The sequence below is a fragment of the Spinacia oleracea genome, chromosome 5 (genome assembly GCF_020520425.1).
Source record: "Spinacia oleracea cultivar Varoflay chromosome 5, BTI_SOV_V1, whole genome shotgun sequence".
In the NCBI taxonomy this organism is placed as follows: domain Eukaryota; kingdom Viridiplantae; phylum Streptophyta; class Magnoliopsida; order Caryophyllales; family Amaranthaceae; genus Spinacia; species Spinacia oleracea.
In genome coordinates, this window is record NC_079491.1 from 91,454,449 (window position 1) to 91,471,708 (window position 17,260).

At 40.1% G+C, this 17,260-nt stretch overlaps 1 non-coding gene across 1 annotated transcript; it reads right to left on the reverse strand.

The window, feature by feature from the left end:
- Window positions 1–2,489: 2,489 nt before the first annotated feature.
- On the reverse strand, window positions 2,490–2,595 carry LOC130462248 (small nucleolar RNA R71). The gene has a single exon (XR_008922352.1). It is a non-coding gene; the product is annotated as a small nucleolar RNA R71 (small nucleolar RNA).
- Between the last annotated feature and the right edge of the window lie 14,665 nt (window positions 2,596–17,260).

Consider the following 17,260-nt stretch of genomic DNA (forward strand, 5'->3'; position numbering starts at 1 on the left):
ATGCCTAGCTATAGGCCGCTTCAGTTCAAGTGGAATTAATGATATTAATCCACAGCTTACTCTTGACTGAACCCGTAGGGTCACACAAATAGTACGTAAACGGATCAAGTATTTAATGGCATTAAATACTCCATCTATGAATATTCGGAACCGACGGATCTTGGTTTCAGTGGGAGCTAAGATCGTCACAGGCAAGAAATGAATACTCCGGAAACGATGATATTGCCGGAAACGGAAATATGGATCGTATCGGAAATATGAATATTATCCAAGTCGTAGATGTTGCCGGAAACGGAAACATGGTACGTATCGGAAAATATTATTGGAAATGGAAATATTACCAGAATCGGAAATATTGCCGGAAACGGAAATATTGTCAGAATCGGAAATATTGCCGGAATCGGAAAATAATTCCGGAAACGGAAATATTAAATATTTGTTCGAAACGGAAATTAATTCCGGAATCGGAAATATTAAATATTGTTCGTATCGGAAATAGATTCCGGAAATGGAAATTTAATCGGAAGCGTATCGTACGAATTAGCATCGGACGAGGCTTGCCGGACGAAGGCCCAGCACGAAGCCGGGGCCATCGCCCAGCAAGCGTGCGCGCCACAAGCCCAGCCAAGGCAGCGCCCAGGCCTACCGCAAGGCAGGCCCAGCGCGCGCCAAGGGCCACGGCTGCGTGGGCCGTGCTGCGCGGGCTGCTGCTCGCACGCATGGGCAGCCCTTGTGGCTGCCGTGTGTGTGTGAGTTTGTGCTCATGCATGATTCCTGAATCTGCAAGAGTCAGTGTATGATTAAATGTCTATTCCTAATTGGATAAATTAATTAAATAGAATTCATGTAGGATTCTAATTCCAATTAATTCGCATCCTACTAGGATTACGATTCCTTTTCCATAACTCTATAAATAAAGGCCTAGGGGTCATAATTTATACACAAGTTTCAAAGTATTCAAAAGTGAGTTTTTTGAGAGAAAATTAAAACACATCTTGCTCATAAAAGTGCCGAATTTTCTAGTACCTTAAGGGCGGTTCTAGTTGGTCAATCTTAAGGCGGATCCGGACGTGCTGTGGACTATCTACGGAGGGACGACATTTGGAGTCCTAAAAGACTTGTTCTTGTTCGGTTCGGGCGCAGCTAGGGAAGGCACGCAACAAAGAGTATGCATCTAATTATGCTATATGATTATGTGTAAATAATATGTTTCCTGGGTTAATAGTTGTTTCCGCATGATCTATGTAAATGTCATATGTATCATAACCTAACATCATCACCTCATTGAACACTCCAAGAGCAGTGAAAACTAACGTCTGTTTTTACTCCTCATGAGGGGCAAATGATGTGGGCTAGAATATCTCCACCGCAAAGCCCAAAGAGGATACAATGATCAATACTGGCCAGCTGGGCCCAAACCTAGGAAGAAGGCCCAAACCTTGGTACCTAAACGAAATGAGAGCACAACCCCATTTTGGAAGGCCCATCCCCTCTGAGAAGGCAGGTCCAAATTGTAGAAGGCTCATCATGGCAGGCCAAATGGCACGTGTCCTAAATCCCCAAGGGGCACACACCCCACAGCTAGGGTTGAGGGAACAGTCCCCAAGAAACCCTAGCACTATAAATAGCTCAGATCCCAAGGTAAAAGGGCATTCAATTCATTCCCACCAACCAAAACTTATCTTTGCTCTGCCTTCTCTCTACAAATTACTTATCTCTCTAGCTTATACTTACTTAAGCATCGGAGGGAATATTCCTACGGGAATATTCTTGTTTTGCAGGTTATCAGAAGTTCGTGCCAGATCATACTTGATACCTCCGAGGAACGCGTGCCACGTCAGCACCGTAAAAGATCCCACAACAAGTTGAACCATAGAAAATACAAAAATATTTCATTCTTTCTTTAGTTTTCCTTTGCATTGCTCACGGTTTGTTTGAGTTTTGTATGCAAGATAGGGGTCGAACTCGTCATAGGCCTCTCTACCCTCTCGAGCTAGAGTTAGAGAGGACTTTGTGAAGCTTGAGGCGTATCCGAACCCGTTCGTCGAGCTACAATAGAATCGAAACTTTGAGTGAAGCTACGGAACGAGAGTCAACAAGTCCAACCATTGAGAGAATGGCTCTTCCGGTTAAGAACCTTGGAATTCCGGGAGACTTTGAGGCGACTTGTGGCATTCAATCCCCGACTACCAATGCAAACAATTTTGAAATAAAGCCCGCATTGATTAATTTGGTGCAAAGTCATCCATTTTGCGGAAAGAGTAGCGAATTACCGCATGAATACTTGAAACAATTTGAGCACTATTGTGATACCATTAAGCACAATGAAGTGACTTCGGACTACATAAGGTTGACGCTATTCCGCTTCTCCTTCTTGGGGCGTGCTAGTGATTGGCTTGACAAGGAGGTCAAGCCAAACTCACTTCGGACTTGAAATGAAGTGACAAGTGCGTTCTTGAGCAAGTTTTATTCGCACGGGAAGACGGCGGAGTATCGTCATAAGATCCAATCATTTGAGAAAAAGCGGGATGAGTCTCTATTTGAGGCTTGGGATCGGTTCAAGGAATATCAAAGGGAGTGCCCTCATCACGGGATTCCTAAATGGCTCCTCCTACAAACTTTCTACTTGGGATTGAGCCCTACCTCCAAAACAAGTCTTGATGCGGGGGCGGGTGGTCCTATAATGAACAAGACGGAGGACCAAATAGAGGAGATCATAGAGGATGTCGTGCAAAACTACCAAGCTTGGCATGTAGGAACAAGGAGCTATGATGGCAAGAGTAAAGGTGAGGATGGTAAAGGGTCGATTTATGCAATTGAGAAAACGCGCATCATCGAGAAGCTTAGCTCAAGGTTGGAAAATCTTGAGAGCACTCCAAGTCAACCCCCATCACCATCAAAAATTCCTCCACCATCGGCTACTCTTCTCACTAAGGGGAAGAGCAAGGTGAGTTCCTACAACACTATGCCATTAGATACATCCTTTTGTGAAAATTGTCATGAGTATGGGCATTTCCCTAACATGTGTCCTTTAGCGTATAATGTTTCATATGTGGATTATGGCCCTTCTTATGAAGGAGATTTTGATGTGGACTCCAATGCTATGAATGAGAGGCCTAGATATGATGGCCCCCCGAATCAAAACTTTAATAGGCAAGCACCTAGAGGCCCTCAAATGCATGGATCCTACCAAGGCTTCGGCCAAGGAGGTGGGTATGATAGTCAAGGCTGAGGTAACTATAGGGCGCAAGGCTATCAAGGCCAAGCACCCTATGGTCAATCTCACGGTCTTGGAAATCAAACTCAATACAATCAAGGTAGTTATAACCCTAACCATCAAGGTGGAGGGGGTTACAACTATCCTTCTGGTCAATATAGGGGTGCTTCTAGTGGGGGCTATCCGTCGAACCCGGGAGGAAAATATGGTGTTTCTCAATTTCATCCTCCCGGATTTAATGGGCCAAGGAACTATGGCAATCAATACCCTCAAAATCCTATGGGTTATGGCAATGCACCTCCACCATTCCCGCCTCTCAAGTCTAACCTTGAGGCTCTTATGGAGTCGTTCATGGGGGCGCAAGCCAAGAAAAAATTGAGTTTGAGGATGGATTCAAGCAATCCAACACTCATTTGAAAATTATTGAAACCCAACTAGCACAACTTGCTAGCACCATCAAGGAACAACAAGTGCATACTAGTCTCCCACCCCAAGGTCAAGCTCCTAGGAAAATGATTGCCATTATGACAAGGAGTGGGAAGATTCTAGATGGTGGTGCTAAAGCTATTAAGGTTTCCGAGTCAAAAGAGAAAGATCAAAATGGGATTGTTGAGTAGAATGATGATGATGCGGTAGAAGAGGAGCCTCACATAGATGATGTGAATGATGTTCCAAAGCCAAAAGAGGCTACTCTTCTACCTCTCCCCACTCCTAGACTTCCCTACCCCCAAAGGTTTATAAGGCATAAGTTGGATATTCAATTCTTGAAGTTCCTAGAAGTTCTTAGGAAATTGCACATTACCATTCCCTTTACGGACGCATTGAAGCAAATGCCAACCTACTCAAGATTTCTCAAGGAAATTTTGAGTGGGAAGAGAGATTGCGACGCAATGGAAACGGTGAATTTGACCGAGAAGTGTAGCGCCATCATTCTTAATCAAATGCCCCCCAAACTCAAGGATCCGGGAAGTTTTTCTATCCCATGTGCTATTAAAGCCCTTGAGATTGGGAATGCCTTATGTGATTTGGGGGCTAGTGTGAGTTTGATGCCATATTCGGTGTTCACTACACTTGACATTGGAGATTTGGTACCTACCAATATCACACTTAAACTTGCCGACCGATCGGTCAAATATCCAATCGGCAAGGTTGAAGATGTGCCATTGCGAGTAGGCAAGTTCGTCATCCCCGTGGACTTTGTGGTGCTCGATATTGATGAGGACGCTCATGTCCCAATCATTCTCGGGAGACCATTTTTGGCCACGGCGGGGGCTATCATAGATGTTAAACAAGGAGTTATCACACTTAAGGTGGGCAAGGATAGTCTTACATTTGACTTGACTAACACTATGCACTATCCTAGCTCCCTTAGTGAGGATTTCTTCTTTGTGGACTCCCTAGACCCCCTCGTTCATGATATGCGCGAGCATTTTCTCGTCTCTAATGATCCACCTGAGCTTGCTCTTTTAAATAGGGTAGGTGTAGGAAATGTAGGTGTGGAAGCGACACAATACAAGGAGCAATTGAACACCACCCCACTTGGTGAGGAATGTTGCGTTTTACTTGACCGGGAGGACGTCCTTGATGATCTTAAGCAACGTGATGGTAAGGAAGCTCCCAAGGTTGAGCTCAAGGCTCAACCTTTGAGCTTGAGGTATGTTTTCCTTGGTCCCAACTCTTCCTACCCCGTCATTGTTAATGCTAGTCTTGATGATGAGCAAGTCCTTAAGCTCGTTCAAGTTTTGAGGAGGCATCAAAGTGCTTTGGGGTATACCATCGATGATTTGAAAGGCATAAGCCCGGCACTTTGCATGCACCACATCGAAGTTGAGGACAATGCCATCACACATCGGGAGAGACAACGCATGCTTAATCCACCAATGGGTGAGGTGGTTAAGAAAGAAATTGTTAAGCTCTTGGCGGCCGGGATCATCTATCCTATTTCCAATAGTAGATGGGTGTCCCCGGTCCATGTTGTCCCCACGAAAGGTGGGATGACGGTAGTCAAGAATGCACAAGGCGAGCTTATTTCTACCCGGACGGTGACTGGGTGGCGTATGTGCATTGACTATCGTCAACTCAATCTTTCCACCAACAAATATCACTTCCCCTTGCCATTTATTGATCAAATGCTCGAACGACTAACCAAACACACGTATTTTAGCTTTCTTGATAGATATTCCGGGTTCTTTCAAATCCCTATAAACCCGGAAGACCAAGAGAAAACTACATTTACTTGCCCTTATGGGACATTTTCCTATAGGAGGATGCCATTCGGGCTTTGCGATGCCCCCGGGACGTTCCAAAGATGCATGATGAGCATTTTCGGTGACATGCTCGAGGAGGAAATGGAGGTTTTCATGGAAGAATTTTCGGTGGGTGGTGCCACCTATGATGAGTGCCTCGTCAATCTTGAAAAGTGTCTTGAGAGATGTGAGAAGGTTCAATTGGTGCTTAATTGGGAAAAATGTCACTTCATGGTGCAAGAAGGGATTGTACTCGGGCATAAGGTCTCACACCTTGGTATTGAAGATAGGGTGAAAATTGAGGTTATAGAGAAGCTCCCTCCTCCGGTTAATGTTAAGGGGATCCGCTCCTTTCTTGGGCATGCCGGCTTTGATAGGAGATTCATTAAGGATTTCTCGTTGATTGCTAGGCCCCTTACCAATCTCCATCTAAAGGACTGTGATTTCCAATTTGATGCCGCATGCTTCAAAGCTTTCAACACACTCAAGCACGCCCTAGTTTCTACTCCTATTGTGCAAGTCCCCGATTGGTCCCTTCCTTTTGAATTGATGTGTGATGCTAGAGACTATTCGGTTGGTGGTGTCCTAGGCCAAAGGAAGGATAAGAAGCTCCATGTGATATATTACATGTCCAAAACTCTCAACCATGCCCAATCCAACTACACTACCACCGAAAAGGAGTTTCTTGCCATTGTACATGCCCTTGAGAAATTTCGGACCTATTTGGTGGGTTCGAAGACTATTGTGTACATGGACCATGCGGCAATCCGATATCTCATGGCAAAGAAGGAGGCCAATCCTAGACTAATTCGTTGGGTGCTCCTCCTCCAAGAGTTCGACATGGAGATTCGTGATAAAAAAGGAGCCGAGAATGTGGTAGCCGATCATCTCTCTAGGCTAGAACTTAGGGATAGAGCTAAGGAAGATGTACCGATTAAGGATGCTTTGCGCGATGATACCTTGTACATGGTAGAGAGCTCCCCACTTCCTTGGTTCGTTGATATTGTGAATTACTTAGCTTGTGGGGTGATCCCCGAAGATCTTTCTACCCAACTACGCCGGAAGTTGAAGTATGATGCTCGGCACTATGTTCGGGATGATCCCGTCTTGTTGAGGAGGTGCCCGGACGGTGTATTGAGAAGATGTGTTCCGAATGAGGAATTTGCTAATGTTCTCCGTATGTGCCACTCTTGAAGGAAATAATGCCCTTGGTCCAAGTATGCATTCTATGTTAAGTCTAATAAATGCGGTTCAGTATTAATTAACAAGTTAATAATTCAGTGAGATCAAGTGAGCTGAATGCCTAGCTAGAGGCCGCTTCAGTTCAAGTGGAATTAATGATATTAATCCACAGCTTACTCTTGACTGAACCCGTAGGGTCACACAAATAGTACGTAAACGGATCAAGTATTTAATGGCATTAAATACTCCATCTATGAATATTCGGAACCGACGGATCTTGGTTTCAGTGGGAGCTAAGATCGTCACAGGCAAGAAATGAATACTCCGGAAACGATGATATTGCCGGAAACGGAAATATGGATTGTATCGGAAATATGAATATTATCCAAGTCGTAGATGTTGCCGGAAACGGAAACATGGTACGTATCGGAAAATATTATTGGAAATGGAAATATTACCAGAATCGGAAATATTGCCGGAAACGGAAATATTGTCAGAATCGGAAATATTACCGGAATCGGAAAATAATTCCGGAAACGGAAATATTAAATATTTGTTCGAAACGGAAATTAATTCCGGAATCGGAAATATTAAATATTGTTCGTATCGGAAATAAATTCCGGAACTGGAAATTTAATCGGAAGCGTATCGTACGAATTAGCATCGGACGAGGCCTGCCGGACGAAGGCCCAGCACGAAGCCGGGCCATCGCCCAGCAAGCACGCGCGCAGCCAAAGCAGCGCCCAGGCCTACCGCAAGGCAGGCCCAGCGCGCGCCAAGGCCACGGATGCGTGGGCCGTGCTGCGCGGGCTGCTGCTCGCACGCGCATGGGCAGCCCTTGTGGCTGCCGTGTGTGTGTGAGTTTGTGCTCATGCGTGATTCCTGAATCTACAAGAGTCAGTGTATGATTAAATTTCTATTCCTAATTGGATAAATTAATTAAATAGAATTCATGTAGGATTCTAATTTCAATTAATTCGTATCCTACTAGGATTACGATTCCTTTTCCATAACTCTATAAATAAAGGCCTAGGGGTCATAATTTATACAGAAGTTTCAAAGTATTCAAAAGTGAGTTTTTTGAGAGAAAATTAAAACACACATCTTTGCTCATAAAGTGCCGAAATTTTCTAGTACCTTAAGGGCGATTCTAGTTGGTCAATCTTAAGGCGGATCCGGACGTGCTGTGGACTATCTACGGAGGGACGACACTTGGAGTCCTAAAGACTTGTTCTTGTTCGGTTCGGGCGCAGCTAGGGAGGGCACGCAACAAAGAGTATGCATCTAAATTATGCTATATGATTATGTGTAAATAATATGTTGTCCTAGGTTAATGGTTGTTTCCGCATGATCTATGTAATGTCATATGTATCATAACCTAACAGTGGTATCACGAGCCCCTTATTATTTTCATAATCTAAATTGCATGAACATGGTTAAATATTACAAATTTGCAAGAATTAAAAGGGGTGATTAATTTTCGTAATTGTTAATTAATTGCAAATTGCGTTTATTTAATTATACGTACGCAGTTTTTCGGCAGTTTCTTCATTACTCATCCGAATTGAGTGATTTTTGTGTCAATTCCGCATGTAAAAGGCATTCTAAAATTTTGACAAAAATAGTATTTTTCTGCCGAACCCAGAATTCTCAAATTCGAAGCCTGACTATGACTTTTCGAAGGTTTTAGTTTTTCGAATGCAAAATTTCGTAAATTTAAGATGTTAAATTAAATATTTGCGATTCTTGTTGATAAATCTTGAATTTTTGATTGACCTACTGCATATGTTTAACAAGTTTGAATGCCTAGTCTTGTTAATTATGCAATCTAATTTGTAATTATGATTAATTTGTTGAAAATTAGAATAATTTAGAATTAATTTGATTTTCATAATTAATTGTAATTTAATTAGAAACCTATGATTAAAAACCACCATAAAAATTGTAAATTTACGATAAATTTTAAATTTTTATGACCTAGACTTGAATCCACATCAATCGGAAATCAATTGGATAATAAATTTTCGATTTTTTCGCCCTAAAATTATGAAATTAATAATATTTATTAATTTGTCATTAATTTTAAATATAAATTTTAAAAATTTATGCGATTCGTTCAAATAACTTGCACGCACGAAGCAATGGACGCTTCGTGTAACCCTTAAGGGGTGTTGTATAATGCGGGCATGCGACGACGAGCAAGGGAGCTCGTCGCCCGTGCGGCACGAATGCAATGAGCAAGAGCGTAGTGCACGAGCACAAGGCAGCAGCCCTGCCTTGTGTCGTGTGCCACGAGCAATGAACGAATGGGCATGGGCGAAGGGCGAGCCAAGGCAGTCGCGTGTGGGCAGCAAGCGAGCTGCGCCACAACGCGCGCTGCCTCGCACAAGAGCGCGCAGCCTCGCGCGCAGCGAGCGCAAGCTCGCGTGCCACGAGCGCTGCGCCCAGCATCACTCGCGCGCACAGCGCGCGATGTCGCGCGCCCAGCGAGCGATGTCGCGCACCAGCGAGCGATGGCTCGCGCCAGCGAGCGATGGCTCGCGCCAGCGAGCGATGGCTCGCGCCAGCGAGCGATGGCTCGCGCGCACAGCGCGCGATGTCGCCCGCCCAGCGAGCGATGTCGCGCCCCAGCGAGCGATGGCTCGCGCGCACAGCGAGCGAGCCAGCGCGCCCAGCGAGCGATCTCGCGCGCGCGCACTGCGAGCGATAGCTCGCGTGCGATGGGGCGCTGTGCGGAGGCTTGCGATAGGACAGCAGCAGCTATGCGACGAGCGCATGGGCTGCGCGCACATGGCCAGCAATGGCTGTGTGCGTACGGCCCATGGGCGTGCAACGCGTAGGGTGTTTGCGTTACGATTAGATCGTTTTGAATGTTTAATTTGAAAATTTCAGTTCGAGTAATTTTAATTAATTTTAAAATTAATAATTTGAATTAATTTCTTGGATTTTAATTTTGAATATTATAATTATAATAAATGGAATTTATTCTAATTATTTTACTAAAATTAAAATGATGAATTAATTTAAATGCGACTGAAATTAAATTAAATTTTTGGATTCAATTATAAATTTATATGAGCTTTAAATTTTAATTAAATTTGTATGTTTCCGGTTAGACTAGAAATACAATTTTATGTTTAAAATTAGTAAAGCATATGAATTTATTGGTTTGAGTGGGAGCGCTTTTTAGTCATAAACTCTTGATTAGGTCTACAAATCCTTAAGGTTAAAACAACTCGATTAGAATTAATAAGGACTGAATAATTGGTAGATTATTGGTGCCCTTGATTAATTGCTGCAAATGTTTACGTGATGCATAATGTGTTTTACTAACCAGCTATGTGGGCCATTCATGATAATGAATGGGTGAATGGTATATATATTGTATATGTACTGTTTTGCAGGTTATGAAGTGACTAGTATGGCCCAAATAGGATAGAAAATATGGTCTGCGTACCATTAATTTGAATGTAATTGGTCTAAAGCACCAAAGTTATTTTTCAATTCAAAATGGTCTGCGTACCATCAAATAGTTGTAATTAGTTATAGCTTATCCTATTTGAAGAAAATGGTGCCTCCCACGGAGATTTTCAAGACGGACTTTGAAGTTAAAGCTTCAAGATGAAGTCGGGCCATACTAGATCACATTTATCTTATGCATGCTTTAAGTTATTTATTGCTTTAAATATGTCTTAATTATGCATAAGATTGTGGCTTGATTATGTTGCATGATTAAGGATTTTAGTTCACTTAAAATCTAACCAACATAGTAAGAGCCTTAAGTTCCAAACTTAAAAATTGAGTTAAAAGGTGCCATGCCAAAATATACACTTGCTTGGATATCCTTTACATCAATCTAGTAATAGTTTTCGCTCAGCGAGGTGTTACTTATTGGTCCTAAAGGGGCAAGGTACACAAATAATTGTGAGTACATGTTAGTTTTGGTGAAACTCAACGATATAAGTAAGGAGTCCTTTTATGTCGTGGCAAAATCGATAGGTTTACCTAATAAGTTCTTAGACGTACCTATCAACCAAGAGTAGTTTCTAGACTATTAGCAAAAGGCTTTTGCTTACCTAAAATGTTTTAGGATTAAGTCGACAAACTGTGCTTAGTTCTTCAATGATTTTAGGATCTTGGAATCATTTTATTCACACCTGCCGGAACAATAAAATCGAGTAAAATGCTAATAACTTGTTTGAATTGCATGGTTGCTTTAATTTCAAGTTATTATTCATGATAAATGTTTAGACTTTGCATGCTTCAATGTATGTTTTAATTATTGTTTATAATTAAATATCTTGCACTGCAATAAATCCTTTTAGAAAGGTAACAGTAAATTTCCTCGATTGGTAGTGAATCCAAGAACGATTCACGGAAAAGAGAGAAAGTGAGCAATTTAAAATGTACGTTTCTTATATCGACTTTTATGGTTGTTTTCGAATATCAAAATTGAATAGCAAACCAATTGGTGCTTGTGAATTCAAAATACAGTGTAGTTTTGAGATCATAAAGCATTGAGTTTAATACGCTCAGCTTTACCAATGGTTAACAACCTAAAATCCTTTTTCCATTTAATTCTCGAATGAGTCTAGTTCCTAGACATTCGAATAGATCGATGCTTAGAGAACTTTAGAAGCTTCTGGTAAGATCATCTAGTTGAAACAGAATATTCAACATAAATTAAAATGGTAAAGAACCTTGTTGGTGACATTGGACATGTCTAACAAAGTATAAAAGTCAACACTAAAGAATTCAATTCTTAAGACTATAAGAAAGGGTACAAGAAATAGGAAAACGAGGAACAAATGAAAGGAATTTACGATTCCGTTTCTACCTATAAGTTTATGTTTAAAGAGAAGTGACCTAGCAATCAAACTTCCTTGGTATCATATACCGCTTGAGGTTCTTACTTCGGTAATAACTCAAACAATGGAAGCTAGGATACACTAATGACCTACAAGTGGGAAATGAAGTATGGCAATGCTACATTAGTTGTAGGGTCATCTAGTTTGTTTTAAGTCCTTTCAAAGGCTGGAACTTAATGGCTATTTTGTTCCATAATCAGCATACCTAAATTTCTGCTTCAAACACAGAAAGACTCACATTCAAGAAAAACAAAAACAATGTTTGTTTGTTTATTTGAATGAAATGGTCAATTACAGGTTGAGTCAATATTCTTGATTAAAACAAACAACTCTTTAAAGAACTTTACTAGGTTCAAATCAAACCCTTGATTTGAGTTCCATTAAATCTTTGGCATTGTTGCTTAGACCATATCAACAAGTTAACATTCATAAGCTCTATTTTGATGGACTTTTGAAAGTTGGTTGATTTCTAGATCAACTTAAGACAAGCTAGTCTTACTTGTTGAAAGTAACAAAGAATATGAACTATTGTTAGAACGCCTAGACGATAGAGTTCAAAGCTAAAGAAAGGTTTTATGACTTTATTATTTCACATGGATTTGAGTGAATATAGGTTTATTTACTCAAATGTGATATAAGTTGAATCTGTTTGGCTAGTTCAAAGATTCAGAAGTATAAAATCCACTCGGCAAGAAATCATAAAGATCTAGGTTAGATCATGTTGATGATTACTTGAGACCAAATATGATCATCAATGGTTGTGTGGTGTAATTTCACAATCTAGGTCCATAAGATATGGCATATCTTAGTTGGAATAATCGAAGTCAATTAGTACTTGATTCGATTAATGATGAATCATAAAGACTTTTCCTATAATTTCTAAAACAAAATGCTCAACTACCACCAAACTAAACCAAATTCGTCAAAGCTATTGAAAAGTAATTTCAGAATAACTTTTCATAAAATATCTAGAGAGTTGCAAAACTCAGTGGGAGCTTAGTGTTTGTTATTCAACAAACTAAGGCCCAAGTATAGATATATGTTTCATTGTGATTTATTCAAATGAGACACAAGGGTATTGTTTCTACCACAAATTTTTGAGAACATAATGTTTGTTTGCTCGAAATAATGTCCTTTTGGAGATTCGTTTCCAAAATGACAAGTGGGAGAAAATAGACCTCGAAAGTTTTCGAGGCGAACAACAAACATAAAACGGACATTCCGGAGGCTTTTCGAAGTGCTTCAGAAAATCCGAACTTATTCTTTAAGACTTTAGAAGTGGCTTTAAAGAATAGACATCTCTTAGAAGACTTTACAAGTGCTTCAAGGAGAACAGAATATTCAAAGGACTTTCAAGTAGCTATTGATATTCTATTGTTTGATGTTCTATACCCAAGTAGGCATAGAATTCAAGTCACTGAAACTATGAGATTCTTCTATTAGATAGTGAAGAAACATAGAGATCAGGTCAATGAAACTATGAGATTCTTCTATTAAATAGTGAAGAAACCTACAACTTGCAGTCAAACTATTATCATGTAGATTAATGAGTTTATGACTTGTAAGAAAGCTATGACGAAACCTAGATTCCCTAAAATGGTTAGAGGCCATATATAGACTCAAATGTTTTAAATGGTTAGAGGCCATAAAACATACTCAATGTTTTGATGACAAAATTGAAATTTTGTTGATTTGCAAGAATGGGTTCACACCTATTGGTTGCAAGTTTGTTTTAAAGGATAAAAACCATCAAACATTGAATTGTGTTCACACACAAAGCTAGATTAGTTGCTAAAGGTTACAAGCAAATTCATGGCATGGATTGTGTTGAAACCTCATGCAAAATCGTAATGCTTAAGTCTATAATTCAAGCAATGATTACATATTGGTACATATGGCAATTGGATGACAAAACGTATTCCTCAATCAAATGTTGGAATAAACTATGTACATGGTATGTCATAGGATTTGTGGATCCAAATAAATGCTTGAAAAAGAAAGCTAGCTTATGAAATCTAAAGTACAGATTTAAGCAAGCAATTAGGGAATTAGAAATGTATTTTAGTGAAGCTAATAAGTATTTTAGTTTCATAAAATGTACATGATTCTTATAGATATATAAGAAGTTTAGTGGGAGTACATAAAACTTAATTGGTCCTATGTGTATCACACACATATCTCTCTATTGTGAAATAACATTCAAATGCTAATGACTTAGATTTGAAATTATTCATCAATGATGGACCATGGCGAAACTTAGTACATACTGGGTATTAAGATCTATTTACAAAAATCTTATGATATTGTTTTGGATTAAGTAATGGCATTTACTAAATCAAACACGAAAGTCTCCATTGGAGATATTCGACCCATGTGAATAAATCTAAGTAAAGAATGTTTGAACTATGTATAAGCATTTACTAAGTTAAAACATCAAAGAGTCTAAATGAGATTCTTAACCTATATTATATGTCAAAGAATTTAGCTGGATTCAGTATCTACTAAAATTGAATGAGCTAAAGTTACATGAATAGAATTCAATTGGGAATTATTCTGCAAAAGAATTTATCATGTATGATATAATATGAGGATCGCCAAAAACGTATCGTATGACTTTAGGCATGACGAACATATACCAATCTCTATTGATCTAAGTGAAGATCAACTAGATTGAGATCAAGAATACTTATGGTACTTGAAATGGTACATAGGAATAGTTCTTGATTCAAGGAAATAAAGATATGCTAAATATTGATGCTACACGCATAAACACTGGCAAAGGATCAAGCAAGACCCTTTGGAGTTAACCATTGATAAGGACGAGCTATAGAGCATCGTGTTTTGAAATGGCAACATGGATTGGAGACCATGAGTTGTTGCGTGGGAAATTAAAATATTAATTTCTATGTTCTAAGATACAGCTGGAAAGTCTTCCACATATCTGTGAACTGCTTGGATAAGTAAATCCAAACAAAGCATCACTAGCAACCTACACAGTTGAAGTAAAAGTAATTATTGCCTAAGAAGCAATAAAACAGGGTTGTTTAAAGTTCTTCACTGAACTTGGATAGATCACCTATCTGCTGGCTTGATGGTTCTTCATTGAAAAATGCGTAGAACCACTCTTGAAGCAAGAAAAACGTCTGCTAACTTGATGGTTCTTCATTGCAAAATGAATAAAACCACCATCGAAGTAAGAAAGACTAGATCACATAATAAACAAACTCGAAAAGATCTTATCATCATATCTCAAAGAACATTCGATGAAAAGGATATTAAGATTGGCAAAGCATGATAACTAAACCTATGCAACAAGTGAGAAACAACACTCACATTGTAGCACTGGAAATCAAGCATAGCTTTGAATTCCATGAACTGTTTTAAAGATGGGTTTGAGGCCCATGGTTATAAAACATTGGGGTTGAACATTTATCATATATGAAATGTATTTTCATATTCCATTTAATCTTGGTTTAGTATTAAATGATGAGTCCCTTCAATTTGACGATATATTCAAGATAGACTGTCAGGACCAGTCCTGTGACTAAGAAATGTCTATCAAGTGAACTTGAATGTCAAAGATTGAAAATGGTCCCTAATCGGAGTTTTCTATAAAATTGGACGCATAGAAAACGTTAGACGATTAGAATGCAAGATGACTAGTAGTTCTGTTTCTTGAACTATGTGGACATGGCAATGTCATAATCATTTGCATAGATACTTACTTTGGGAAGACTAGTATCGGACAAGACCTATGAAACTTTACTGTAAGAGATGAAAGTCTGTCATAAGTAAATTTCATTAAATTATTAGACACTAAATCCTCAATACCTGAGTGATTTGAGATTACTTGTTTGAGAACTGGTTGCTTTGACGTTGACCAACCGTCGCACCGTAAAAGGAGGCTATAAAGGCAACGCTCAGGTAATCACCTATCAAACGAAGTCTAATCTCAAGATCGCAAGATTGGGATTGTCCTCCCATAAATCGGGAAGAGATGCTTAAAAGTTGTACAAGGCCACTCGGAGAGCTAGAAACTGTGAAATGCATGGCCGTGCTCGGATGAATCATAGGCTATGATTATCTGTTTATTTGATCAGTTGAACTCTGAAACCGAGGAACACCTCTGGACATAATAAGGATGACAACTCTTACCATATGTTCAAGAGCAAGCATCGAGCGACAAAGGAATTAGGAAATGCACACTTGTCCCTAAGGACAAGTGGGAGACTGAAGGAAATAATGCCCTTGGTCCAAGTATGCATTCTATGTTAAGTCTAATAAATGCGGTTCAGTATTAATTAACAAGTTAATAATTCAGTGAGATCAAGTGAGCTGAATGCCTAGCTAGAGGCCGCTTCAGTTCAAGTGGAATTAATGATATTAATCCACAGCTTACTCTTGACTGAACCCGTAGGGTCACACAAATAGTACGTAAACGGATCAAGTATTTAATGGCATTAAATACTCCATCTATGAATATTCGGAACCGACGGATCTTGGTTTCAGTGGGAGCTAAGATCGTCACAGGCAAGAAATGAATACTCCGGAAACGATGATATTGCCGGAAACGGAAATATGGATCGTATCGGAAATATGAATATTATCCAAGTCGTAGATGTTGCCGGAAACGGAAACATGGTACGTATCGGAAAATATTATTGGAAATGGAAATATTACCAGAATCGGAAATATTGCCGGAAACGGAAATATTGTCAGAATCGGAAATATTACCGGAATCGGAAAATAATTCCGGAAACGGAAATATTAAATATTTGTTCGAAACGGAAATTAATTCCGGAATCGGAAATATTAAATATTGTTCGTATCGGAAATAAATTCCGGAACTGGAAATTTAATCGGAAGCGTATCGTACGAATTAGCATCGGACGAGGCCTGCCGGACGAAGGCCCAGCACGAAGCCGGGCCATCGCCCAGCAAGCACGCGCGCAGCCAAAGCAGCGCCCAGGCCTACCGCAAGGCAGGCCCAGCGCGCGCCAAGGCCACGGATGCGTGGGCCGTGCTGCGCGGGCTGCTGCTCGCACGCGCATGGGCAGCCCTTGTGGCTGCCGTGTGTGTGTGAGTTTGTGCTCATGCGTGATTCCTGAATCTACAAGAGTCAGTGTATGATTAAATTTCTATTCCTAATTGGATAAATTAATTAAATAGAATTCATGTAGGATTCTAATTTCAATTAATTCGTATCCTACTAGGATTACGATTCCTTTTCCATAACTCTATAAATAAAGGCCTAGGGGTCATAATTTATACAGAAGTTTCAAAGTATTCAAAAGTGAGTTTTTTGAGAGAAAATTAAAACACACATCTTGCTCATAAAGTGCCGAAATTTTCTAGTACCTTAAGGGCGATTCTAGTTGGTCAATCTTAAGGCGGATCCGGACGTGCTGTGGACTATCTACGGAGGGACGACACTTGGAGTCCTAAAGACTTGTTCTTGTTCGGTTCGGGCGCAGCTAGGGAGGGCACGCAACAAAGAGTATGCATCTAAATTATGCTATATGATTATGTGTAAATAATATGTTGTCCTGGGTTAATGGTTGTTTCCGCATGATCTATGTAATGTCATATGTATCATAACCTAACAACTCTTCCCCTTGTGGTGGGCATATGGGAGGTGATAAAACAGCCTCCAATGTTCTTCAAAGTATGTTATGGTGGCCCACTCTTTTCCGGGATGCTTGGGCCTTTGTTAAATCTTGTGATCGTTGTCAACGAACGGGAAATGT